Source organism: Macrobrachium rosenbergii, chromosome 9, assembly GCF_040412425.1.
Source record: "Macrobrachium rosenbergii isolate ZJJX-2024 chromosome 9, ASM4041242v1, whole genome shotgun sequence".
NCBI lineage: Eukaryota > Metazoa > Arthropoda > Malacostraca > Decapoda > Palaemonidae > Macrobrachium > Macrobrachium rosenbergii.
Window position 1 is genome coordinate 42858473 of NC_089749.1, and position 27498 is coordinate 42885970.

General features: G+C 44.4%; 1 pseudogene; it reads left to right on the forward strand.

Annotated features, from left to right (window-relative positions):
* Window positions 1-25558, forward strand: part of LOC136841736 (uncharacterized) — a 42750-nt pseudogene extending 17192 nt beyond the window's left edge.
* The last annotated feature ends 1940 nt before the right edge of the window (window positions 25559-27498 follow it).

A 27498-nucleotide genomic window follows, 5' to 3' on the forward strand; every position in this document is an offset into this window, starting at 1 on the left:
ATATATATATATATATATATATATATATATACACACAATTATATATAAAATATATAGATACATATATATAAATATATATACTATATATATAAATATATATATATATATATATATATATATATATATATATATATATATATATATATATAATATATATATATATATATATATATATATATATATATATATATATATATATATATATATATATATATATATATATATATATATGTGTGTGTGTGTGTGTGTTTGTGTGTGTTGGCGTGGAGCACTGAAACACTGAAGCACTACAGCAGTAAGGCTGTCCAAGAGGTATGAGCAAACACTACACTCTGGTGGGGTGAATACTGATGTGTAAGTGACGTGCCACAAAAGAATAAAGAATAATATAGCCTATATACCTCACCAGATGTAAAATTTAGAAAAAGCCTTTTTACAGCTCGGAAGGATAAGTATGGCAGAAGTGGCAGGTGTGGAGATCCAAAATCACACCCGCAGTAGAGCGGGTAAAGCAGGAGAAAAAGACAGTGGAGAACTTCGGGAGAAACCGGAATGCAACCCACTTCATGGGTCCAAGAAGAGGAAAATTTCCGGAGGTGAAGGATCACGGCCAGCAACAGGGCATCCTAATAGTAGCCGAAGGCTGTGATCTCTCTTTCTCAAAACTACTGCCGTAGGTCAAGGTGTCCATCCAATACAAAAGAGCCAAGCACACTTCTGAAAGCTTGCCCTAAGGTTCTCACAATGTATGTGAGAATGAGATAACAAGCGAGGGGCAGACGACGAGCTGTCGAATGACCAAAACTTGAAAAGACAAGAAAACAACACTTAGGGGCAAGGTACTACTTATAAATACAGAAAAACCCTGGTGCAGGAAAAGGCCAGCTTTCAGCTTTTGGTGACTGAGCAAAGCAAAGCAAAAGTACTATGTTAAAAAAGTGAAGAATAATTTACATGCAATTATTACATAATATATATATATATATATATATATATATATATATATATATATATATATATATATATATATATATATATATATATATATAATAATGTGTGTGTGTGTGTGTGTGTGCGTGTCAGGTGGCTTCAAAGAAGAATACAGTGGTCACTGCCAAATCCTCACATTTAATTGCTGATTTAGGAATGAATCCCAAGTACTGAAAACTTCTAGAACATGATTCATTTCATCCAACGATGTTATCTGCCCACTGCTTTCTAGGTCAGTATGAACCTAGTATGTATCCACCTGTGTGAAATTCCAGGGTAAACTTGTAAAGTTTGTGTCAAAGAAACGAGCAGGAAAAGGTTACTGCTGGTTTATTAAAGATCAGTTTTCACATGCTCTTATATTGAAATTCCTGATTAGACAACTGACGCCAGTACAAAAGCTAACACCTCTGTGAGAGACAATGGTAATTGATCTGTGACCTGAGGTCGAAACAATAAATAATAATATACACTGTTAATACACTGAAACATTTATTTTTACATCTGTCAACAATTACATACGAAACATACAGAGACACAATATAGATACAGTCTTGATGCCTGTGAATGAAGAAATAATAAAGGAAACATGTGATACACAATGTGTGACATTGTGCAGAGTATAAATACCATAAAGTAAAAATGATAAAAACAGGACAGGTGACCTGGCACGTTTTAGGCGTGACTAAAAAATTTAGCTTGCAAAGAAAACGGGAAGTCACCAAAGAAAACAAGCTCAGCGGAGACTTAGGTCACCTGTAATGGCGCAGCAGAAAACACTATCCTGGCGCGTTGGTGGAGACAAATACTCCCTCCCAAGACGAGGGACGCGTCTGATTAATCCCTGTACCTGGGGGCGGCTGAAGGGTGCCGCGGCTCCTTGAGGATAACTGAGGGGCCTCCTGCCTGTGAGGCTGCTGTTTGGCGGTCCCTTCCTGGAGCGGCGCCTGCGGTGGTGAGGGCGTGCTGGAGGGCTGTGGGGGGCCACCTCCTGGGTGCTGCGGACGCTGCCGGGACTCTCCTCCAGGAAGGCGGGCTTTAGGTGGTCTATTGAAACCCAGTCGTCCCTTGCCTGGAAGTGCCAGCCGGAATGCCTTGCTGTTTCGTTCCAGCACGAGGAAGGGTCCCCTGTAGGGCTTAGTTAGTGGTGGACGGACGGCATCGACTCTGACAAAAAGACGTGGGTGGCGGATGACAGCTGTGGCGGCATGAAGGTGGTTGCTCTGTCTATGTATGAGCGCCTGCAGGGGCGAACTTGCCAACCCACGTCGCGGAGCCTCTGCAGAGATGGGGATGGCGATCATCCGTCACGAGCTCTCCCGGCACCACGAGGGTTCCCCAAAGGTTTGTTCAGCTGTGGATGGGGTGCCGTTGGCTCTGGGGCGGTCCTCAACCCGAGGAGGACCCAGGCAGCTGATGTTTCCAGTCTCAGCGGTGCAGCGGGCCATGAGGGATGATTTTAGGGACCTGTGGAAACGTTCCACCAGGCCGTTGGCCGCTGGGTTGTATGCTGTGGTGGTGTGGTGCGTGGTTCCCAGCAGTTGAGCCAGGGCAGACCACAGCTCGGAGAGGAAGGCGGGGCCCCTGTCGGTTGTGATGTGGTCCGGGACACCGAACTGGCTAACCCAGCTGGAGAGCAGGGCCTCGGCGCACGCCGCTGGCGGTGGCTTCTTGCATGGGCGTGGCTTCGGGCCACCTGGTTGAACGGTCTACCACCGTGAGGAGGTATCTTGATCCGCCTGATGGGGAAGAGGCCCACGACGTCGATGTGGATGTGCCGAAACGGCGCCTGGTTGTGGGAAGTCGCCTACCCCGATTCGCGTGTGACGACCCACTTTACTGGTCTGGCACTGCAGGCACTGTTTTGCCCAGGCTGTGGCGTCCTTGCACCCCGTGCCAGACGAACTTTTTGAAAGCAGTTTGGCTGTGGTTCTGCCGGAGGGGTGGGAGAGGCCGTGGATGATGTCAAATACCAGGCGGCGGCGTGAGGCTGGAACCAGTGGGTGGCTGGCCTGTGCTGATGTCACAGAGCAGGCTGGGACCTCCAGGGCGAGGGTCACGTCCCGCCACTTGAGGGATGTGATGGCGGTGCGGTATGCTGGGGTTTCTGGGTCGGGCGGCCTGTTCTCTGGCAAGGTCCTGGTAGTCTACACCAAGCTGCACTGCGTTCAATTTCGACTCTGGAGAGGGCGTCTGCTACTGGGTTCTTTTTGCCGGGGAGGTACCTGATGGAACAGGTAAACTCGGCTATGGCTGAGAGGTGGCGCTGCTGCCTGGAAGACCATGCATCTCCCTTGCTTCGTGAAGGCGTGAACTAGTGGCTGGTCCATGTGAAGATTGTGAAGGGCGTCCCCTCCAGGAGGAATTTGAAGTGCCGTGCTGCCTGGTACATCTGCGAAGAGTTCCCTGTCGAAGGTGCTGTATGGGACTCTGTGGGATTGAACTTTTGCTGAAGAAGGCGATGGGCTGGGGCGCCGTTGATAATTTGCTCCAGAACAGCACCGCAGGCAACGTTACTGGCGTCCGTCGTCAGCTGGGGAGTGCCTGGGATCCTGGTGTGCCAAAGCTGTTGTTTTGTGAGGGCGGCTTCGTCGGGAAAAGGCCTGCTGCTGGCTGGGTCCCCAAGACAGGGTCTTTGGTTGACCTCTTAGGACTTCCGTCAGGGGCCGTGGTGTGAGTGATCCCGGGATGAAGCGCCTGTAGAAGTTGACCATCCCAAGGAACTCCTGGACGGCCTTGATGGAGGTGGGTGTCGGGAACGGCTGCCACCTTCGATGTAAGAGGGCGGATGCCTCCTGGAGATACCTCGTGACCCAGGAACTCTGCTTTCTTGATGCCGAATGTACACTTGTCAAAACGGACGACGAGGCCGTTTTCTTGCAGGCACTGGAGGACTGCTTTGATGTGCCTCTGGTGTTCGCTGTGAGACCTGGAAAATATGAGAGAATATCATCGACATAGCAGACGCAGAAGTTCAGGTCCCCAGGATGCTGTCCATGAGTCGCTGGAAGGTGGCCCCTGTGTTCCTCAGCCCAGAAGGTGGAGAAGGCGAACACATAGGACCCGAAAGGCGTGATGATGGCTGTCTTTGGTATGTCCTCTGGAGCAACAGGTACCTGAAAATAAGATTTAAGAAGGTCCAATTTAGTGAATATTTTGGCCCCGTGAAAGGAGGCCGTTGAGGTCTTGCATATTGGGCAGAGGGTAGTGGTCGGGCTCCGTTGCAATGTTGAGCCGTCTGTAGTCGCCGCAGGGTCTCCAGGAACCGTCCGGTTTCTGCACCATGTGGAGGGGGAGGCCCATGGACTGGAGGCTTTCCTGCAGATGCCCATCCGTTCCATCTTCGCAATGGTTTTTTCGCCTCCTGCAGGCGCTGTGGGGGGAAGCCTTTGGAACTTTGTGTGTCGGGGGCCCTTTAGTCACTATATGGTGGTATATGCCGTGTTTGGCTGGGGCCCCGGGGACTTGGCGGCTCGGGCTTAAACACCTCGGGAACTCCGACAGAAGGTGTGCGTACTGGTGGGGGGCGACGGCGCTGATGGTGGGTCTGGGTCCCGCCGACAACGGGAGAGATCGGCAGGAGTCGGGATCGAGGAGGGCGCTTTGGCCGGCGTCGACTAGCAGGCCGAAGTGCGCCAGAAAATCGGCCCCAGGAGTGGGGTTCTTCGTCCGTGACGATGAAGTCCCAGGAGTAATTCTGGCCAAGGATGGAGATCGACAGGAGCCTGGTGCCGTAGGAGAGGATGGGGTTCCGTTGGCGGCCGTCAGGAAGGCGGCCGGGTCTGGTGTCTGGTTGCGGTCCTCTCTGGATGCTGGGAAGACCGACTTGAAGGGCTCCTGTGTCGACCAGCATCATCCTGCCGGAGACGTGTGTCGCGGACATAGAAACCTACTGCTTTTGAGGCCCTGGGTTCTTCGGCTGCCATGGCGGCCTGTCCTGCTGGCCGCCACCCCCGTTTTTGAACGGTTGAACGAGCAGGGCGGCAGGCAGTTTCGGGCGTCCTTTCCGAACCACTTGTGATAGCGACAGAAGCCCGGGACCACCGTCTACTGTGGTTCGGTGGACGTTTGTTGGCGATGGCGTTGACGGGCTGCTCGTCCTCTTCAGGCTGGACGGAGCTGACCGGCTGAGTGGCCGGTTTTAGCCGTTGTGAAGCCTTGACGGAGTCTGTGAGGTGTTGTGCCGCTCTATGAGGTCCTCGACAGGCATGGTGTAGGGGTGAGCGATCTGGTTGCGTACTTCGGGAGGAGTTGGCGAAGGAAAATTTCCCATGAAGCTTATCTCCTGCCGCTTGTTGTGTCACCCGAGACTGGTGTTGACAGGAGATCTCGACCATGCCCCAAAGCGTCTCTTGGCTCGAGGTCGTGGCGTGGGTTATTGGCAAGGTCGAGAGCACGGGCGGCCCGTTCGGCGATGGGCAGGGAGCAAGCGAGGAGGAACTTTTGTAATGCTGTATGTGAGGGTGAGTGTTTCGGGTACCAGCGAGATGAATTTGTTGTACGTCCTCCGGAAGGGCGTTGAGCACTGTGTCGGCCTGTAGGATTTCGTCCGTGAGGTCCGCGATTCTGAAGTGGCTCTCCACCCTGCGCGCAGCCATCTCGATGGGTTGCCCTGCGAAACGGCGGCAGCTTTAGGGTGAGGGCGGCCCGCGATTGTGTTGCCCGGCCGCCGTGTGTTCGGGCGCTGGTGTGGAGTTGCGGGAGGGCCTCGATGGGGCGAGACGCGGCTGCGATGGGAGGTAGGTAAACCTCGGAGTCCGCGGGTCGCGTTTAACTGCATGAAGGAGGGGATATCCGCGTCCATGCTCGCTCCTTTGACCCCCTTACTGGAGTAGGATACTTCGCGTCATACGCACCGTGCGCCGTGTGGGTCCGCTAGTGACGCTGATGGGGTGCGCCGGCGAGTCAGCACGCTCAAACGCTGGTTACAGCGCCGTGTTTAGGCCGCTAAGAGCGTTTTTGGAGAAACCCTGGAGCCAAGACTGAGTCGCCGTGTGAGTCCGCTAATGGCCGGGGATACTCCGGGGGTCACCACTGTAAAGGTGTCAAAGAAACGAGCAGGAAAAGGTTACTGCTGGTTTATTACAGATCCAGGCGGCTTATATTTGCGGCCGACTGACGCCGGGCCATGAGAGACAATGGAATTGACTGTGACCTGAGGTCGAAACAATAAATAATAATATACAGTGAGCAGTACAATTACAATACGAAAACATACAGAGACACAATATAGATACAGTCTTGATGCCTGTGAATGAAGAAACATGTGATACACAATGTGTGACATTCGTATAAATACCATAAAGTAAAAATGATAAAAATGCGTGACCTGGCACGTTTTTAGGCGTGACTAATTTAGCTTGAAGAAAACGGAAGTCACCAAAGAAAACAAGCTCAGCGGAGACTTAATTAATGGCGCCGCGAAACACTATCCTGGCGCCGAATTGGTGACTTTACAAACTCAAGCTAAGGAAAGAGGAGTGGGGGCAGTTTGATTGTTTAACTACGGAACTGCCTGTTTTATACAAGGAGACTCAAGGATTGCCAGCTGCTGAGGAGTATGAGCCCTCGACATCATTTTAAATTGATAATATTCAAATGTGTTTTTCAGTTTTTCACATGCTCTCGAATATTGGAAATTCCTGATTAGACAACTGGACCCCAGTACAAAAGCTAACACCTCTGTGACAATCAATGCGAACTTTTAGTAACATCTGAGAGGCACCAACAGTATTTCCCCTGACTACATTGGGGCAAGAAAATAAATACACTGTTAATACACTGAAACATTTATTTTTACATCTGTCAACAAAAAATATGTAAGTAAAAAGTAAAAAGTGAATACATTTCATACCAACGGAAACTCTGGTGATTTCTGCTGTTATCTTGTGAGAGAGGTGCGAAATAATAAGCAGGAAGACATGTACTGCTGGTTTATTGATGAAGCGACCCGCTTATAAAGCGGCGTGCAGACGTCTGCATATGTGCAGAGACCGCAAGTACAAAAATTTACAACTGACATGAGGTCAAACTATTTCTCTACACAAAACAGGACAGGTACATATAGAAAACATGATGATTAGCAATAGCTGGTTAGACATAAAAATACTCTGACACATATATGTGGTACAAGGGCAAATGAACAGGTAATACATATACAATTCACAATAATGATAATAAGATTGTGTATGTGCGACCTTAGGTCACCTGTGAAGGCACAGCAGAAAACAGGATGTTCATCATAGAGAACGCGTTGAGCGGAGACTTTACAATACTCCCTCCTAAGACGTAGGTAATGTCTGATCAAAGCAGGTATCTGCTGGGGCGGCAGAGGGGGCCCTGCCTTCTCGATGCCAGCTGGGTGGGGGCTGTTCGTCTTCTTTGGTACCTTGTGGATGGGTGTGTTGGGTTGCCCTCCTACCCGGACCCGGGGCCTTCCAGGGCGCCCACGAGGTTTTCCGGTGGACGGGGAGGGCTGTGGGGGCGCCACCTCCTGAGGGGGCTTTGGGAAGTGCCCCCGATGTCTTCCTCCAGGAATGCGGGCTTGAGGTGGTCTATTGATACCCAGTCTTCCTTCCCATGGACGGCCACCCGGAATGCCTTCTTGTTTCTCTCAAGTACGAGGAAAGGCCCCCTGTAGGGCCTGGTTAAGGGTGGATGTATGGCATCGTTCCTGACAAAGACGTGGGTGGCGGAGGACAGACTGGGAGGCATGAAGGGGGATGTCCTGTCGGTATATGTCCACCGACAGGGGGCGAACTTCCTAACCCTGTCACGGAGCCTCTGCATTGTTAAGTCATCCTGGTCCTCTGTGATGAGTTCCCCCGGGACTACGAGGGTCTCCCCAAAGGCCTTTTCTGCTGTGGACAGGTTGCTGTTGGCTCTGGGGGCGGTCCTCAGCCCGAGGAGGACCCAGGCCAGCTGGTACTTCCAGTTCTCAGAGGTGCAACGAGCCATGAGGGACGCCTTCAGGGACCTGTGGAACCTTTCCACCATTCCATTGACTGCAGGGTTGTAGGGGGTGGTGCTGTGGTGAGTGGTCCCCAGCAGACGTGCCAGGGCAGTCCACAGCTCACAGTTATATGGTCTGGGACACCGAACTGGCTGATCCAGCTGGAGAGGAGGGCCTCTGCGCACACACTGAAGGTGGATTCTTCCATGGGCGTAGCTTCAGGCTGCCTGGTGGAGCGGTTGACGACTGTTAGAAGGTATCTTGCTCCTCCTGATGGGGGAAGAGGACCCACTATGTCGGCGTGGATGTGCCTGAAACATCTCCACAGCTGGGGAAAGTCGCCCACCTGATTCGCTGTGCCACCCTATTTTCCTGGCCTGGCACTGTATGCACTGCCTTGCCCAGGCTGTCGTGTCCTTCCATATGCTGTGCTAGACAAACTTCTCTGCCAGCAGCCTGGCTGTCGTTCTGCCGGAGGAGTGGGACAATCCGTGGATGACGCTGAAGACCAGCCGACGACGGGAGGCGGGCACCAGTGGGTGGGGTTGCCAGTGCTTATGTCGCTCAGCAGTGTTGGCCTTCCAGGGTTGAGGGGCACGTCCTTCCACTTCAGCGACGTGATGGCAGTGCGGTAAGCTGGAGTCTCTGGGTCGGCGGCTTGTTCACGGGCGAGGTCCTTGCAGTCGATCCCGAGCTGCACTGCATTGATTTCGATCCTCGAGAGGGCGTTGGCTACTGGGTTCTTCTTGCCGGGGAGGTACTTGATGGTGCATGTGAACTCCGCAATGGCCGTGAGGTGCCGCTGCTGCCTGGAGGACCATGCATCTCCCAGCTTTGTGAAGGCGTGGAGCGGTTGGTGGTCCATCCAAACTGTGAAGGGCATACCCTCCAGGAGGAATTTGAAGTGGTGTGCTGCCTGGTACACTGTGAAGAGTTCCCTGTCGAAGGTGCTGTAGTGGGACTCAGTGGGGCTGAGTTTTCTACAGAAAAAGGCGATGGGCTGAAGGGCTCCGTTGACGACTTGCTCCAGGATGGCCAAGCAGGAGACGTTGCTGGCGTCCGTTGTCAGCTTGAGGGGAGTGCTGGGGTCCTGGTGGGCCAAAGCTGTTGTTTTGGCGAGGGCAGCCTTCGTCAGGGAGAAGGCTCTTTGCTGGTCGGGGCCCCACTCCAAGGTCTTTGGATGGCCCTTGAGGATCTCCGTCAGGGGGGCCATCGTGTGCGTGATCCCCGGGATGAATCTCCTGTAGTAGTTGACCATTCCAAGGAATTCTTGTATGGCCCTGGCGGAGGTAGGGGTGGGGAACCTGACGACACTGGGCGGATGCCTCCTGGGGATATCTCGTGGCCTAGGAATTCCACCTTATTGATGCCGAAGGTGCACTTGTCGAACCTGACGACGAGGCCACTCTCCTGCAGGCACTGCAGGACCTTCCGGATGTGCCGTAGGTGTTCCTTGTGGGATCTGGAAAAAATTAGGATATCATCGACATAGCAGATGCAGGAGTTCAGGTCCCCCAGGATGCTGTCCATCAGTCACTGAAAGGTCGCCCCTGTGTTCCTCAGGCAGAAGGTGGAGAAGGCGAAGATGTAGGATCCGAAAGGCGTGACGGTGGTGGTTTTGGGGATGTCCTCTGGAGCTACTGGTACCTGAAAATATGATTTCAAGAGATCTAACCTTGAGAATATTTTGGCCCTGTGGAGGGAGGCCGTTAGTTCCTGCATGTTTGGTAGAGTGTAGTGGCCGGGTTCTGTAGCGAGGTTGAGCCGCCTGTAGTCGCCGCAGGGTCTCCAGGTGCCGTCTGCTTTCTGTACCATGTGAAGGGGGGAGGCCCATGGGCTGGGAGCCTTCTTGCATATGCCCATCCGTTCCATCTCGGCAAAGGTTTTCTTGGCCTCCTGAAGGCACTGTGGGGGAAGCCTTTGGAACTTTGTGTGCATTGGGGGACTCCTCGTCTTGATGTGATGATATATTCCGTGTTTGGCACGGGCCCCGGGCACCTGACGAAGCTTGGGTTTGAACACCTCCGGGAATTCCTTCAGGAGGGAGCTGTACTGGTGGGGAGCGATGGAACAGATTGTGGGCTCCCTGGGGCCCTGTGACAAGGGCAGGGGCTGGCAGGACTCGGTGTCCAGCAGGCACTTATGGCCGGCGTCGACTGCCAGTCCAAAATGGGCAAGGAAGTCCACACCCAGGAGCGGGGTCCTAATGTCTGTGATGTTGAAGTCTCACTCGTACCTCCGGCCAAGGATGGAGAACGACAGGGGCCTGGTGCCATAGGAGAGGATGGGGGACCCGTTGGCGGCCGTCAGTGAGGCAGCCGGGTCCGGCAGGCATCTGTGGTCCTCTCTGGAAGGCGGGAACACTGACCGCATGGCCCCAGTGTCAATCAGCATCATCCTGCCGGAGACAGTGTCGCGGACATAGAAGCCTACTGGTGCACAGGGACCACTGGGTGTTTCGGATACTGCTGCCATGGTGGCCTGTGAGGGTGGCCGCCACTTCCCCTGTTTTTTGGAGGGGAGAAAAGGCAGGGGGCATCGCAATTTCAGGCAGCTTTACCAAACCTCTGGTGGTAATAGCAAAGTCCCGACCTTTCCTTCTTCTGCTGGTGGGGTGGCCTCCTCCTGTCGACGGCGTTGATGCCCTCTGTGGTGGGGTCCTCCGGCTGGAGGCAGTTGATGGGGCGTGTGGGCTTGGATGCCCGCTTCGCTGCCCTTGTGGAGTCCATCAGCTGCTGCGCCACTTTGATCAGGTTCTCGACCAGCAGGGTGTATGGCTCTGTGATCTGCCCACAGACCTCTGGGAGTAGCTGCCGCAAGAGGATCTCCCTCGACAGGCTAATCTCTTTGCGCCTGCCGCTGCTGTCAGTCTCAGGGAGGAGGAGGAGGTCCTGGAGGACATGCCACTTCTCCAAGAGGTTCGTGTCCTGCCGGGGGTTGATGGCGAGGCCGAGGGTGCGGGCGGCTCTCTCGGAGACAGGCAGGGAGCAGGTCTCGACGAGAGTGGCCTTTAACTCCTGGAGGGTGGAAAGCTCGTTGTTGTCGTCACCCACAGGGCAACCTTCTTGTATATCTCCTCCGGTAGGGCATTGATGGCAAAGTCCACCTTCAACACCTCGTTGGTCAGGCCTGCCACCCTGAATTGCCCCTCGACTCTGTAGAGCCAGGACGCTTGGTTCTGATTGGTGAAAGGTGGCAGCTTTATGCTGAGGGCTGTCCTTGGTTGGTCCGTCAGGAGAGGCCTAATGCGGGGAGCGGGCACCGGCGTGGAGGAGCGCGCGGGAGGGGGTTGCGCGAAGGAGATGTCTGCCTCCAAGAAGTTTGCGGTAATTTGTATGTGGGTGGGGATGTCTGTGTCCATGCTCATTCCACGCTCTCACTTGGAGTGTGAGGGAACACTCGAGTCAATACACGCTTGGGAGCGTGCCGTGTGGGTCTGCTAATGATGCTGGTGTATAGCTGACGAGGGTCGGTAACGCCCGAACACTTTGTTAGAGCTCCGTAGTTAGTCTGTTAGGGGCGTGGGTTGGTTCATCGGGCCAAGACTAAGTCGCTGTTTGGGTCCGTTAATGGCTCGGGGAACCATTCCAGGGGTCACCACTGTGAGAGAGGTGCGAAATAATGAGCAGGAAGACAAGTACTACTGGTTTATTGATGAAGCGACCCGCTTATAAAGCGGCGTGCGGATGTCTGCATATACGCAGAGACCGCGAGTACAAAAATTTACAAGTGAACTGAGGTCAAACACAAAACAGGACAGGTACATATAGAAAACATGATGATTAACAAGAACTGGTTGAACATAAAAATACCCTGACACATATGTGGTACAAGGGCAAATGAACAGGTAATAACTATACAATTCACAATAATGATAATAAGATTGTGTACATGCGACCTTAGGTCGCCTGTGAAGGCACCGCAGAAAACTGGATGTTCATCATAGAGAACCTGTTGAGCGGGACTTTACAATCTCACAAAATGGCGTGTTTAAATAAGGCTTTTTCCACCAGTATTCGGCCAAATGTCCTGACAACAAATTTAGGGAACTGCCACGCATTTTTCTCAGGATTTCAGTCTTGGCATGGCCCCAGAGTGCCTCAATACATTGAGTATTATCACCTGTAACCAGATCAACAAAATTCTGCTCATGATTAATGGTTTGATGCATGTAACTGAACATGGTCCAATTATAAATATTTCGATAGGCAGCCCATTGATCAGACATGATCGTAGAACCAGGTGCAATGTGGTGCTGAATAATGGGCCTCAATGTAGCTTCATTTTGGGGAAAGACATGAAATATGCACAATTCTTGTTTGCCATTTGATCGTAAACAGTCATGAAACAGGTAGGTCCGAAGTTAAACAATCAGATTGCCACCACCCATCTTTTCTTAGCATGAGTTTACCCTGGACTTTGACAAAGGTGGATACATACTGGGTTAATAACTTCTTCGTCTTTCTCTCCCCCTCGCCCTTAATCCTTCCGAAATATAGTACTCTCTTTTCGCTAGCCTATCATTTCCTATTCTCTCCACATGACCAAAGCATCTCAAAATATTCTGAGCCATCCTTCAACTTAGGTTAAACTTTTTGCCAGTTCTATGTTTCTCACCTTTTTAGATATTCTTTTCCTACATAAACCATGCAAACAATTCATATCAGCGCCTTCACCATTTTCCTTTCATTTACATTCAGCATCCACACTTCTCCTCCTAAACAGATTTGGCACTACAGTCCTTCATATATTCCTTCCTTGGCTTCCACAGGACTTCTAATTCTCTTTCCAATCTTTTGCACACACCCGGCTCCCTTGGTTGCCTCAGTTATTCTGCAACTTGCCTCTGCTCTTATCATACCACCATCCAGTACATTTAATCCTATATACCCAAGTGAATCAATTGTTGACATTCGCCTATCGTCAAATTGAACTTGTTAATGTCAATTGCACCATCTTTCCGGTTTCCCGTTACCCTCATTCATAACCTTACCCTAGACCCCTTTTAATCTTTAATTTTCTCTTCTTGTAAACTCTCAAACTTTTTTTTGCTCGAGTCTGCTGATTTCCTTCATTATCTTTAGTTAGTAATGTATCATCTGCGAACATCAACCAATCCACACACCGTTCGAGGCTCGTTTTCTTATCCCACAAATGATTCAACGAGAGAGAGAGAGAGAGAGAGAGAGAGAGAGAGAGAGAGAGAGAGAGAGAGAGAGAGAGAGAGAGAGAGAGAAAACTCCCATTTTCCTAATGAAATATTAAGTGGTGCTACATAAAGTAAACAAGGAAAATAGTAGACTTTTTGAAAAGAAGGGAATGAAATGAATTCATTCCATTCTTTACAAAAATTAGTAGTTTTATTTATAACTCTTATGTTCATGTTGTTTGCAATATTGGAGGCAAGACTAAGAGCAGAGCAAGCAATTAACTAATACTGGCTTTTCATTGCTTGCCTGAAGACTTCTCAGTCAAAAATGATCCAATTATGGCTCGGGAAAAGTCCCCAGAATAAGAGTCATTTTATGCTGTTTGAAAATCATCACTGTATTCTGCCCTATTCAATCTCTTGAATGCGCCACTCAGCCCTAAGTAGATTATATCCATGAGTATAGCCCATAATGCCTGAAAACATTCAAATACTGTGGTCTGAAGTGTTTAAGAGTGGAATAGTAACATAAGGTGAGTAGACTAATGCTTATAATAACACGATTGGGCATTCCTGACACTGAAGAATGTTCATTAAGAATTGACAAAGAACAGTTCATTATTAATTTAAGATACACTTTGAAGATACATTCAAGATGACACTCTTATTGATCTATATTCTTATCATTTTCTTTCAGCTGGCACTGCAACATAAAATGACATCAAAACGCAGCGCTGGAGGGCTGGATAGCGTAGACCACTTATGCTTGAAAGTTACAAAGATTGTGAAGAGTGAAGCTCGTATTGTTCTATACCATATATTGAACTGGGGTTGCGAAAGAGACCCTACAGTATCCTTCGAGCATCATGTAAAAAAAAAACTCGAATGGAGCAACAACAAGTATAACAAATTGTTTGATAATACCATGCAAGCAAAGATTAAAGATAACCCAAAAGGGGACGAATTTGATGTGACTTTACTGTACAAATGCATTTCCTACACTTGTACTGAATTTTGTGACCCTGATACGACGAAAATAGTAAAAGAAATCAAAGAATTCCGGAATAAGGTCATGCACGACGATATAGTTACAGATGAGACCTCCATGAATGATGCAATTGCTAACCTTCAGCAAATGTTGGTAGATGTCTTAAACAAAGCAAAGGAAGTTTATTCAGTGCCTGAGAATGAAATAAAGGGTATGATAGAACGCATGAATACAAAAATTGAAGAGATCAAGGAAAGCCCTGTTCCGTATATGAAATAAAGGATTATAAGGTAATGGTGGAAGAGCATCGGAAATACCTTGAAAAGCTTGTTGAAGAGAAAGGCGTGAGTTCTTTGAAGACAACCTTTAAAACGCTATCTAATGTAGATCCAGCTTCTTGGATATCTAGGAAAGAGAGATTAAATATCGACATGGTCTACGTAAGGCTTGAAATGAAATTGAAACCAAACAGTGACAGCAGCTCTTATGTTACTGTTGGACATGAAAGTTTGCTGTGCCAGACAAATGAAGATGGCATAGTGCCAAAGATCATTTTAATACAGGGTGAAGCAGGTTCTGGAAAAAGCACTTTAGCTAAGTTTATTTTGGCAGACTGGGCTAAATTAGATGTTGCTAAGAGTTCCCCGTCTATTACAGGGCTAGAAGAATATGATTTAATTCTTTATGTTGAGTGTAAGAGCAGGTATATTTCTAACTTTATGGATTTGTTGACTTCATTAATGCCGCATGTTTCGGACGAAATGACAGACAGAGATTTCCGGCGCTCTGTGTTGGAGAAGAAGACCCTCATAATTGTTGATGGCCTGGATGAGATGAATGAAAACTCTGCGAAGCTTCTTACTGAAATGCTTGAAATTTGCCAAAAAATGGAAGGCAACAGATTCCGGTTCATCATGACAACTCGGCCACAGAAAATCAAGATTGCAGAAACACTGTGGAACGAGCTCCCTAAAGTTCACATCAAGATCAACGGGGTACCTGCAGAAAGAAAAGTGGAATTTGTCCAAAAGCTTCATGATGAAATGGTCAAAGAAGGCCTAAGTAAGGAAGACACGAGTAAGTTGGTGGACTATATGAAGCATTCAGAGTGCCGCTTGCAGGAACATTATCGTCTTCCACTTAACCTAACCCTTTTAACATACCTCTGGGCTAATGATTCAAAGACTGTCAACTCTGTTACTTCTGCTACCCAACTTTATGTTGCTGTCCTGAACCTCCTAAAGGGTCGTGTTGTTTCCAGGATACCTAAGGTATCCTCAGATTCCATTGAGGTGTCCATGGACACATTATTAAATATAATTTTTGAGATCTCTTTAGAGACGCACAAGCAACACAGTCTGGAGTTGAGTGACAAGTGTTACAAGAAGCTGGAAGATGAATGTAAGAAACTGAATCTGCCTTTTGTTGAAATACGTGGTGCATTCTTTGCTGTTCATGATAACTATAATGTGGACTGTGGTCCTTGTAAATTTAATCTTTTGTCCCTCATAAATCAATAATGGAGTTCTTTGCTGCCAATGACATATATGCCTGCTTAGTTGAGAACAGAGCTCAGAGATGCAAGGAAGAACTAAAAGCCATCAAAGAAAAATTCCCCGAGTTATCAGTTGCATACCAAGTGGAAGATGAACCACCAAAAACACTGAAGGGTGTACTAGCAACTCTTTTAAATGATGGAAAAGATTTAAATCCCAGCATTTTACCTCATTATCAGAATACTTTGATTCATTTATCAGGACTATTGGCACTTAAAGATAAAGAAGCTCTTCACAAGTATGGAACTGAGCTTGTGGATATTCTAGAGGAATCTGAAATCAAAGATTCTCAGTGGCTTGACCTGTTAGCTGAGGCAGATTGTGACGCATTACTTTCCACCTCGATTGCAGAACACATATCAGGGGTAAGTTGAAGGTCTTAATCGCTTTCTCATTTTCCAGGAGAATGTAACGATTTTTCTATTAATCTATTCCTGAAAAGAGTGCAGATGATACTTCGATTTTTTTCATTAAATAAGGTTGATACGTGTACATTTTGATTTGGGTATCTGTTCGCTTCCCCTTCCTATACGTTCTTTATATTAGTGCCTTACTTCAGGCTCCTTTTGACTTAACCCATTCATATGAGAAGGCACAAGTCTTATTCCTCTACTTCCAACAGCAACTTGCTCTTACAATACCTGTCATTATCAGTGGGAATTGAGTCTAGCAATGAGAATGCCCACTTACTCGAACTTAAATGTTTGTGAGAGGGCAAAATGCTCCTTGAACTGTAATGTATATACAGATGCAGCCACTGAACTGAAGAAAACAGGTGTAAAAATGCAGTCTTTAAATTGTGTGGAAAGGCCCATACCATGCAGGTTTTTCCATAAAATGGAGAGCATATTTCTAAAAAAAAATAGGTTATTATTAGTATATATATATACATACATACATACATACATATATATATATATATATATATATATATATATATATATATATATATATATATATATATATATATATATATATATATATATATATATATATATATATATATATATATATATATATATATATATATATATATATATATATATATATATATTTTATTGGATTTGCTTGGTGGGTTCTGTTAACATTTTTATTTTTATTTTTTCTTCTTTTCTTCTTCTTCTTCTTCTTCTTCTCTCTCTCTCTCTCTCTCTCTCTCTCTCTCTCTCTCTCTCTCTCTCTCTCTCTCTCTCAGAATGCTCTTCGCTCTGAGCTGCTACTAAAATAAATCCTTGTAAACGAAGCTCTGAGTTCCTCTTTTCTTTGTGAGATGTCAGGAAGGAAGTGAGGCAGGCTGTCTTGTGTTGGTCTCCTGTGCCATCTTATTGATTGCTGTCTTCCTCAACCACTATAAATACAGTTACCCTCATTGCTCAGTTAAGCATTCGAGCCTACTATCTGTGATACCACTAAGCAGAACATAAGTAATTCTGAACAGCTCAGGCAATCTGTAAACATCTTGAACAACAGATTATATACAATCTCTGAGAAAATTGTCATTAACATTCGTGATATCATTAAACATTAATACTACCCCCACCAACACCTTAGTAATACACATTTCTGCAAACTAAACTTATGTATGAAGGGAACATATACTCAGTTAATGAATCTAGAACTTAAAATAAAATGAGTTTTTATCTTTTCGAGACTGCAACAGAAAACAGTGCTAGGGGAACTATGCAAGGGATAATGAAAATTTCATAAACTATGGTTTGACAACACCCCCCCATTTAAGAGACTTTATCTCACAATTTTTTTCCCTGGAATGGTCTCCACTCTAAACCTGTAGGCTACCTCTAGAGTGGTATTGTAAGAGGTGCAAAAGAAATGAGCAGGTAAAAGTTACTGCTGCTTTATTACAGATCCAGGCAGTTTATATAGCGGCCGACTGGCGCCGAACCGCGGAAGACAATGACATTGAGCGTGACCTGAGGTCAAAACAATTAACAATAATATGCGGCGAACAAGTACAATTTACAATACAAAAACATACAGAACTTCGATATGGATACAGTCTTGATGCCTGCGAATAAAGAGACATATGATACATAATTTATGACAGATGTACAAATACGTATAAAGTTGAAATGGTAGAAAATGCGTGACCTGGCACGTTTAGGCGTGACTAATTGAGTGTGAAGAAAATGGGAAGTCACCAAAGAAAACTTGCTCAGCGGAGACTTAATTAATGACGCCTGTGAAGCACTCCGCTGACGCCGATGTGGTGACTTTACAGTATGGTCCATCTCATGATCCCTGAACTTTCGTTCTTAGTGTTGAAGGTATGCAAGTGGCTTGTGGTTGGTTTGTGTCATACAATCCACTCCATACAGGTATAGATGGAATCTCTTGACTGCAAACATTACAGCTAAGCACTCCTTCTGAACTCATTTTCTTTTCAGTTTCCTACTTACCAAAGGAGTTGGGAATGTCCCATCAATAACCTTTTATAGTAGTTTGCCTCCTGGTCCCATATTGAATGCATCTGTCCTCACAACGAAAGACCTATTGAAGCCTGGTACTGTATTTGTAGTATCAGTACACTTTCTGACACCTGCTTCTTATTATCAAGTGTCGTTTTTTGGGCCTTCTTTGACTCCACCTTGTACACTAGATAGAGCAATGACCCTGCTAGGCTTGTGTAGTTATTGATAAACTTACTGTATTATCTGTTAAACCTAGGAATAATCTGACATGCAGCTTGACCCATGTCCAAAGAATTCCACTTTGCTGTATCCAGTGTAGTACTTGGAAGGTCAGATGGACAGTCCTTCTTCACTCACCCTCTGGGATAGGTCCTTGAGTCCCTTGATGTGTTCCTCCTTTGACATGGTATAGGTCAACACATCATCCATAAAATGGTCAGCATTCTTAGCTCTAGCAAGCATCTTCTTCATCACCCTGTTGAAAGCCACTTCTGCTGAGTTCATTAATCCAATCTTGAACCAGTAAAATTTGTTTGAAACTGTGGAAACCATCTACTTCTTTGATGCTTCCTCCATCAGGATCTGTCAATATCTCTTGCTTAAACCCCCCCTTGTTGAAAAATCTGTCACTGCAAAGTTTTACCATCATAGCCTTGGGATCTCCCATGAATGCAATGTTGACTGGTTATGGAATTAAGTTGATGACAGTCCATTCAGAACCTGTTTAATCCATCCTTCATCCTCACCATCACTACATGTTGGTGAACAGTGTGCAAAAGTTGACCTTTCATTGATTCCTATCTCAAGCACCTCTTCAACTTCTTCCTGGATCAGTTCCTGGGTAGCATACAGTAAAAGTTGAGATCTTAGTAAATCTATTCTTCCTTCTACAGTTGGAGTTCCATTAAGCCCTTGTCTAGAATTACTTGGTCCTCTTTAGCTTGTTCCTTGATGGTCACACTCAGGCATCTTTCTTCTCCAATGATAGCTGCTGCTATTTCACCTGCTCCTACCTCATGGTAGCCAGTTACTATGTTCATGTGAATAATCTTCAGTTCTTCATTGACCTCAGCTCTGCAGTCCATGGACTTCATTTAACCCTCTCCACTGCAGCACTAGCTTGTTTGCCTCTGTTCATAGTACCAATCACACTTTCTGCCTCACCTTGAACCAATATTCTCTAGTCCTCTTGCAATAGTGACACTTCTGGCTTCCAGGTGAAGCATACAAACTCTCTCTCTTGTTATTCAACACATCTCTCATTTTCAGCACACATTGGAGGGTGTTGCACACTTCATCCTCACAGTCTCCAATCCATAATTCCTTGAGAATCTGCATTTGACCTCACACAGTCCTTCCATGCAGTAGCTCGAATGGTGAAAATCTGATGTTTGACTACAGTATTTGTATGTCTTGATATGGTAAATAACGGTCCTGATCCTTGGTCTCTCCTGGCACATCTTCGGTGTAAGCTTAGCATGCTGTTGATTCTTTCACACAATCTATTGAATTTCAGATTATACTGAGCCATTAACAGCTGCTTGGTGCTCACCAGATGGCTCACCTCCCTCATCATTTTGGAAGTAAACTGAGTACCTTGGTTAATGAGAACTTCCATAGAAAATTCTACTCTGCTGAAAACTTCAAGTAGTGCCTCTGCTAATTTCTTGGTTTACTATTTTAAGAAGTGCTTCTGCCTCTGTATACTTTGTAGTGAAGTTTACCACCTTCAGGATTTACCTGTAGCCCTTCTCTGACACTGGCAATCTAGGTCCAGTCAAGTCTACAGTTCCTCTCTTGAATGTCCCTTTCATCATAGGCACCTTTCTCAATGGTATCGTGCTTTTATGGCATACAGTAAAGTTTATGGAAAACTCTGCAAGACCTGCAAAACCTGGTGATATCTGCAATCACTTCTGGTCCATGAAAACTGCTGGTTATAATTCTTTATTCCAAGATGATCACCAAAAATGGACCTTGGGCATGGGCATGATGTATCTTTAGCACTAGGATTTGCCACACTTTTCCAATCAATTTGCCCTGAAAGACCCCATAAAATGTCATTGATAACCTTAAACTTAGAACTTCTTTCACCCTTAGTCCTACATTCTACATTAATCTTGGCTCTCGCCCACTGGTTGGCCAGGCTAGGATCCTTCTCCTGGGCTTCTTTCAGCTGCTTTGCTCCTCCATCTGGGATGCTAGAAGCTACTGCTTGTAGCTTCATGCTGTGTTTCTAATTTCTCCTTCTGAACTTGGGCTTTGGTCACAAATGCTGCTCTCTTGGTACTAACCCTCTCCAAATCCATCCATCCATTTCTTTCCTCTGGCTTCTTCTTTTGGCAACCACATAGCCAATGTCATGAGAGCAAAAAATCATCTATCCACCCCTATACATTCATTTTCCACTCACAAAAGATTTGAACTTGCACTCTTAATTTGGTGTTCTGACCCTGCAGCTTTTTCAAACCATTCCTACTTCAGCTTTGATGATTTCTTTGTGGTTGTTTATACCAGGAATATTTCCAAACAAAGGATTGTAAATAGGTTTATGTAAGCACATTACAGTAACTATCCCTCATAATATGGAGTATTTACATAAATCTTTGCAAATGGATATCTGCTGATACTCCTATCAGTGAGTACACAAATCCATTCCTTATTAATCATGTGCTCCTCATTTATCAAATTTTTTTGTACAACTGCACTTGTACAACCTGTATCTCATAGTACAATTACCTTCTTGCTTACATACCTGCCACTAACTTGTAAATTAGGGTGCCTCTTTGTCTGCTCTGAAGATCTGCATGATTCTAATACAACTGATACTTCAGCTCCATCTGCCTAGGATTCATCGACATTCTCACAAATCATGATAGTGGTCGCCTCCCTTAGCTCTTCCATTACTATAGCCTGACTACCTTTTGCTTAAACTTCTGCTGGTCTTCACTGTTAATAAGAAAACAATTTTTGGCTTAGCGTCCTGGTTTGTGACATAAAGCACCTGTCTTTATTTTTGTCAGTCTACTTCTCCCTGACCCTTACTCCTAATAGGCATGCAGTGTCTAGCTAAGTGTCCTGGCCTATGACATATAAAGCACCTACATTGCTCTTGTTATTCTGCCTGTTTGGCCGTCTTGTAGCCCCTAAGTCTCTGGATAACCCCACTAGACCTCTTAATTGGTTTCTAGTGTTCCACTGAGCTTAGCCTATGATCCTCTAAGTGTCACTCCAAAAGCTTCACCATCTCGCCAATATCTACCAATACTTTTTCCCTAAGCGATAATGTCATCTTATTCGAATATGTACTAAGACTCTTCCATGACGAGTAAATCTGGTGATTCATCAAAGTCTGCTTCATTTAGTCATTTCAGTTTGTCTGTTGAAATAACTCTGTAGCCTAGCTACAAACTTATATGCAGTCTTCCTAAATCCATCTTTATTCATCTCATGCACCTTTAATGTGCATTTTTGAAGCTATCATAATTCAGAGCCATATTTGAGGGCATGACATGCTATTGCCTATTACAGTATTCTTCACAGCCAGTGTTGAAGGCCTTTTGCATTTTGATTCATCTTTAAAAGATGTCCTGCCATAACAAACATCTGCACTCCTCCTTATGATTGTGGAATATGTAGGAGGCTGGTCTTGGTTTGTATTGAGCATTCAAATATATATATCTGATCCTCAGTTTTGGAGGAGGCGAGAAGAATGGAAGTAAGAAGTTTTCCTTTTTATGGGATTGGTCATCTCAAGTTTAACTGCCAATGATGAGTAAAAAATTATCACTGAATTCATAAAATCAGGTACTAATTAATATAGTTTAGCTTCTTGGTCTTATATGGTGATCAAGCTGACAAACACTAGGGGTCTATGCAAATACACAGTCAATTTGAGCCTTACTCATTTCCTTTGTGAAAAATTCTTGCTCTCATATCTATCAAACTTTTCAAATGCTGAGTTATTCCTTGATTGTCTGTTTTGTCACACTAAAATGGAATGTTAATACCATAATCTCAAACTGGAGTACGTGATAGTTCAAGTAATGTTATTCTTACACTTTTTGTCAACTATTATCATTACTTTATTCTTCAGGGCAACTCCTATCATGTGATGCAAATATAAATTTCTGCTCATTTTTTTCTTTGACGTAATATTTCTCACACATATGGAAATTTATGCACAAAATTATGATCTTATATTCCTCTCAGACGCTTGTGATAAGAGATGGACACACCCTTGCAGCCATTGAACTCTTCAAGAAATTGGCACCCAATACACCTGTGATGGTTATACTTCAGAATGAAGTTAAATACATTCCGCAACTGGACACCCTGGTGGAGAAGCTGGCTGAGCGGGATTGTGCTGTGGAGCTTCTCCTGAATAACCATTGGAAAAACCCAGATAATGGACTGTCCACCAAATATTTGGAGAAACTGTTTAACGAAAGGTTTTCTTATAATGCACTGTCTGATGGTTTATTGACAAAAATATAAAACAATGTGCGATCTAATAGTAAGAATGCCACAATGATTTAAATGTATTTAAGGAAATTACACTGTACAATTAAGTCCCTTTATGATGTATTAGCAATGAAACACTTCTTTTACTTTGAAATACATCTCTAAGTTTCATCCCAGTTGCAGAGTCATTCGCTTCACTGGGAACCTGGACAACGTTGAAATGCTCCCCAAGGACCTGGAGGATGTTAGATTAACTATTTCCAGTGATGAGCAGGCTAAATCGATCTGCAAAGGCATTGCAGAGCTAGATAAGAAGCTACATCTGAGTTATATTGGTAAATTTTAATAATTTCGTTTCAAGACCAATTCCCCTGTTGATTCAAAGAGTGCTTATGTTCACGACCAACCATTCACACCCTATGTTACTTTCTTTAATTAAGTAGTACAATTGTTTATTTTCTTCTTCGGCAGGGATTCATTTAATGAAGGGAGTATCACCATCCTTCTTGAAACCACTGCCTGTAGTGAAGCCAGTACAGAAAGAAAGTGGCACCATTTGGCTCTCAGACATCAGCGATAATGACGTCGCCATTGCTTGTAGTCTCATTAAGGCTTTGCATCCACCAAACATGCAAGTATCTGTGGTATTAGGAGCAATTTTTCAAATCTTGTACTTATATTTCATACTAAGCTTTGGGAGAAATTCTACCTGTGAATTTTAAATTTAAAAAATACTCAATAAGTTTCATTATGATTTTGCAGGAAGTTTCACAGCGTCATGTTTCCTCGTTGTCAGCTGTCACTGGATGGATTCCAACGTCTGCTGAACGAGCTAAAGAAGAAAGAGGTGCAAATATCTAAGAGTATCAAATCAGATTCTCAAGTCCTTGGTATGAATGAGGTACCAAAAGTAAGGAAACTTACTAAGGAATTGTTTGGCTGTTCATTTCACCGGTTAGTACAGTATTCTCAGTTTTCTTTTGGAACATTTATGAATAGATTTGTTGTGTTTTTTCTTAACCAAACAGAATTATCTGGTAGTCCACTTTTCATTTTCGCTAGTTACAGTATATTTACCATATGCCTGACAATATATATCTATAATTGTGTGAGAACCTGTCTGTGAAGTTGTGGAAAACATTCTCCTATTTTTTTTTTTTTTTTTTTGAAGACACCTAAAGTGTGTGTAACTTCAAAGTGAAATAAACTGTTTTCTTTTGTAGTACAGCAGAACTTTGTTTGAATTAGACCATGTAGCTCTTGCAAAGAAGATAGCTGGGAACTGAGCTATGTCTCTTTTACTTGCCGATTGCAATATATGTCTATAGCTACATCAGACATGAAGGCTGATGGGAAGCTGATCTGAAGAACATTTGATTCGTTAAGGCAAATCCACAGAAGGATACAATGCAATCCAGAGGGTGAATGTATTTACGGGGAAATAATGACGTCGAGGTTTGAAGTTAACTGTGTGTGGAACTAGAATTATGTGAGGTCAGGTAAGATAAGATTACAAAAGTTTCCCCTAATCATGATGGTACAAAACAGTGTGAGTCCTCATTAAAGCCAGTTGATCCCATTCCATACTTCTGTTGCATTTTCCATACCCATGGAAATGACATTGCCATGGACCCAACTAAGAAACGAAAACTTTCCGAATAAAAAAAAAAAAAAAAACTAAAGCAAAGAAAGTTGTGGAGATCAGATGGTAGTACAGGGTCAATAGCTACTGAGCCCGGTAGTTCATGAAATGATGATCTCTGTAGACTTACTACAAATGAGGTGGCGTGGTAGGTGTTAGGTGTGTCTATGATAAAGAGATGGGGCACTCCCAATACAGTAGGAGAATGTCATACAGGAAACCCACAAAAATAGAGAGTGTCATATCCTGATTGAGAAAGCTGACACGAAGCTGAGGTCTAATTAGTTCTAGATGATAAGCTTTCAATTCAGTGGTGTTCAAAAGTCATGTTTTCACACCTAATTTGTCACCTCACGAGCGAGGGGCATGTTTATAAGCCTTAATGTGCCTGTGCTGTCTTAAGCAGTGAATGAAATGTTTGGTAGTCTGTCGACTGAAGTGGGTCATATCTGCAGGGGAAGGGAATAGGGCTAGCAATCTCATCTCAAAATACTTGCTGAGACCCAGGACGTTTACACATTTTGTGGTTTTAGGGCCAAAGTCGTAGGACAAAACAGAATTGGTAATGTCAGTCAATAACAACAGAGCGTGCCCCTTAACTCCATCTCCTCGGAAGCACTTGGTACTAAACAATCGTTTGTTTCATTTCAGTGACGAGGGATGGTGAACCTAGTGTAGGTTTGGATTCCATGGTGATGAAGATCAGCCGGCCAGAGACTTAAAGTCTTTTTGACCAGAGGATGATATTCGTCATTATATTAGTTCACTACAGTACAACTTTCTCACGTGGATCAACAATAGTTCCATCATATTTTTGCCAATCTTTCAAGCACAAAATACAAAGTACATGTATTTAGGTACAATAGAAGCGATGTTGAGAAAGACATAAGTAATCCCTCAGGTATCAAACCCTTCTCTTGAGAGCAGAGAGAAACCAAGTTCAAAGTCAAGTGCCTTTGCAGAGTTTGAAGTGTCTGGATTAAAACAAATTGAGAACCAGAGTGCTGAAGTCATATTATACTCTCTTGCACTGAAAGTGTTTGCTTATCAACAAGCACATAATACAAATGCACAACCATGTATTATATGCCACCACCAATCGTCTGTCACATACAATACACTTAAAACTTTCCATTTTGACCTCACTGACGCCAATCCAACATGGAGGGACAGAATTAAAATTCGTCTTCATGAAACACAGAGATTTTTAGTTTTATTAAGTAAATAACTGGGTTCCTAAATATGTGCATTTTTGCCACAATAACCCTACGCCAACCCCACAACGGAGGGGAAACGACATTTTTCGTTATTTTCTATTTAAAATCTTTCCATTTATATATAATAATATATGACTATCTTGTCAAACGTTCCCATTCGAAAAAAAGAAACATTGAAATTTCAGCATCTTAACGCTGCACTAAGCGCCCTTCCCCTAGACTTGTACCCCAGGGGCAAATTATACATATTTTAGAATGATGTTTTACTCATATAACCAACGATTTTCTTTGGTCAGTTCAGCGACTTATACTGAGTTAAATATCTCCCTATGGTTTGCTGGCAAACTTTCATGAACTCATCAAGTTGTACAATAAAATGATAAACAAAAGCCTAGAAGACTATTACTATCCAAAGAGAGAAAGAGTAGAGGCGATGAACAATTGTTAGAATTGTTAGACCAATACCAGATTTGTCATTGCTATAATAAACAGTTGAAGCCATGGTAAACAGCAGCTCTTGAACATACTGAAAGCAGCAATATTTTGCAAGAAAAGTTGTCAACTTTTGCAACAAATTATTTCATTGAAACAATATTATTAATAATAATGTGCGTTGTGCAATATTGTTGTTATACCTAAGTGCACCATTTGACACTAGTACATGAGCTTATGGTACGAGTCCTAAAATGGATGGACAATGAAGATGATACACTAAGAGTGGTTTAAGATCTACCTCACCATTAGGAGCCTTAAAGTACAAGTCGAAGACTATAAACCTGCCTCATGATCTTTTCCAAGAGGAGTACCACAAGGCGGTGTCTTTGGACCGATTTCATTCCTAACGTTCAATATTATTAATGTATACATAAAAAATGTCGTAAATGCAACTTTTCACTGACGACAAGCAATTTTACCTAATTATGAACAGCAATGAAGATATAAGGGCAGAAACCTGGAACATAATGAGGGATGTAAAGATTTAGATAAACTGAGAAAGACTGGAATTAAATCAAGATAAAACACATTGTATATTAATGTCAAAATAGAAACTTGAAAAAATTTGTTTTCAAACCGCAAAAATAAATGATGCAGAGGGGCAGACTGTTAAAACAATGAGATACCTAAGAGTCAGAGTTCATGAAAACCGAAATATGACAGATCAAATACTCACTGTAATGAAAATAGGACATTGTCACCTAAGAACTGTAGCTTTCATCAAGAAATTCCCAAAATGGATGCATTTAGAATGTTTGTACCCAACTGCTTTATCACAAAAGTAGATTGCTGTAAGCGACTCTAAAATGATACACCAAATTATTTAACGAAGAAGCTGCAAAGACTAATTTATAACGCAGCCAAATTAATAAAGAATAGATTCCCACAGGATAGGTAGGGGCCCGCCCCTCCTCGTTCAGCTTTATTAGCTATTTAAGAAAGAGAGAATTGAATATAAAATGTTTCTTACACTGTAACAAAAAATTTATCCCAACTCCTCTCAAAATTGTAAATGTAATTTTTTGAAAAACGATATTTACCTAATATCATTTATACTCCTTTAAAGTGGTATAGATACGTTGACGATATTTTAGCTGTTTTGCCTGCTGGTATTGATGTAAATGATTTACTCTCTAATTTGAATAACCAGGTATCATCCATTAAGTTTACTTTAGAATTAGAAAAAGACAATTGCCTCCCTTTCTTAGATGTTTTAATACATAGAGAACCATTTCAGTGCAAATTCAGTATTTACAGGAAACCAACCAACAACTCAACTGATGTCCATTTTTATTCAGGCCATCACCTCAGTATCAAAATATCAATTTTTTCCTCTGTTTTTACGAGCTTTGAGCATTGTCAGTCCTCAGCATTTGGATCAAGAAATGGAATACATAAGAAAAATAGCTCGTACGCGAGTGTGGGCAGTGGACGCATAAAATTAGCGTAGTTTAAGGTTAGCGAGTTAAAACTCGCGAATACTCTCGCTCGCCTACAACTGTCAAACACCTCAGTGTGAGGGTCGGCCATCAACTGTCGAAGTTGGCGATGCGTTGAACTATTAGCGAAGCAATTACCAATGCGAATATGTATCGTCATTACAGTATCACATAAAG